This window comes from Ischnura elegans, chromosome 12, assembly GCF_921293095.1.
Source record: "Ischnura elegans chromosome 12, ioIscEleg1.1, whole genome shotgun sequence".
Lineage (NCBI taxonomy): Eukaryota > Metazoa > Arthropoda > Insecta > Odonata > Coenagrionidae > Ischnura > Ischnura elegans.
Window position 1 is genome coordinate 24894137 of NC_060257.1, and position 1446 is coordinate 24895582.

The window sequence follows — 1446 nt, forward strand, 5'->3', positions numbered from 1 at the left end:
GTTTTTTATATTGTTCTCATGTTTTCTTTCATATCACAATTTCATAACTATTTTACCACTAGTAAATATATATTTTGATATATATAATAGTTGAAAAAATGTTCCGTGGTAGGTACTACACCCCCCTGCTTCGAAGGTGACTAACGTTTGTAACGCAAGAAAAATTAAATTTGAATTTTTTTCGTAACCTTCTATGGGATGAAATTGGGGATTATGCAGTCCCCTTGGTTTCAACTCTCGCTCTGCTCCACCTTTGATACAGAAATGGGAGGGACAGGACGCAAGAGAAATAAAGAAGATAAGTGGGACTGGGGAGGAAGATAGATGAAAAGGGGTTGCGTTCCATCGAGAAGGGAAATAAAAGAAGTTCACAATTCGATTTGGAAAGTGTATTTCCGGACCAAGACGTTCTTTATACCTGCCTCCTTTCCTTTCCTTTTCCAAAAAAAATGTCGAGCCCTTATTTTCTCCGCCCATATCTTCATCCGCCCTTATCAACCGATATCTGTTTTTTTCGATATCGCATCGAAACAAACCTATCAAAATGAAGAGGGAGATTGGTAAAAAATTAGACCTATAGTCATCTCCAGCATAAAATTGTAAATAAATGTGATAAAATCACATTTAAACCTTCTTCAATATTATCTCTATGGACAGTGTGATCTGTGGCGCTAACTCCTTGAGGACGCGCGCGGGAATTCCAAAAAAAGGAGTTGTTGAAAAATTTCATTCCAAGTTTAAGAACTTAAAGTATATTTCCACTGTGTATAAAAAATGCGTCGGCCGGGAATCGAACCCGGATCAACTGCTTGGAAGGCAACTATGCTGACCATTACACCACCGACGCCTGCTATTAAATTGTTGGTATAAATGTATTTGTGATTTTGATAAATATATGGTATTTTGATAAAAATATGTTTTGCATAAAATGTTAACTTTCTGAGATGAAACGCTAAGTATGCATTAAAATACTTGTGGAAAAGTGCACCTACTATTTATTTCTATAGGAAATACTTTCATGAAAGTATCGCTTTTATTGTATATGTGATTCAACCAAGAGGAAAATGCCTACTTATCACTCTTCTCAAGTCTGAATTTATTCCTTTTAGGCACGGGTTGACGGAATAGTAAATTGAATGAATGTTACGAAGTCATAAATGTAACTTATATATTTCTCACGACTTGCATTTCAAAAAATTGAAAATCTGTCAAAGCTGCTTTACCTGTGTTTTCTAAGCCGAACCAATGGAGTTTCTATATACGTGTTCCATCGTCAAGCGTATTGTGGGTAGATTTTTGGATGAGAGAGAAAAGGATAGGTGGTATTTTACACTCGTCCGGCCACACTTAGAATATTCAGCGAGCGTATGGGATGCGGTGTTGAAAGAATTAGCGCGTAAAATTGAGAAAAATACAAAAGGAAGCTGCATGATTCGACCATTACCG

General features: G+C 36.4%; 1 non-coding gene across 1 annotated transcript; it reads right to left on the minus strand.

Annotated features, from left to right (window-relative positions):
- Positions 1–775: 775 nt before the first annotated feature.
- On the minus strand, positions 776–847 carry Trnag-ucc. The gene has a single exon. It is a non-coding gene; the product is annotated as a tRNA-Gly (tRNA).
- Between the last annotated feature and the right edge of the window lie 599 nt (positions 848–1446).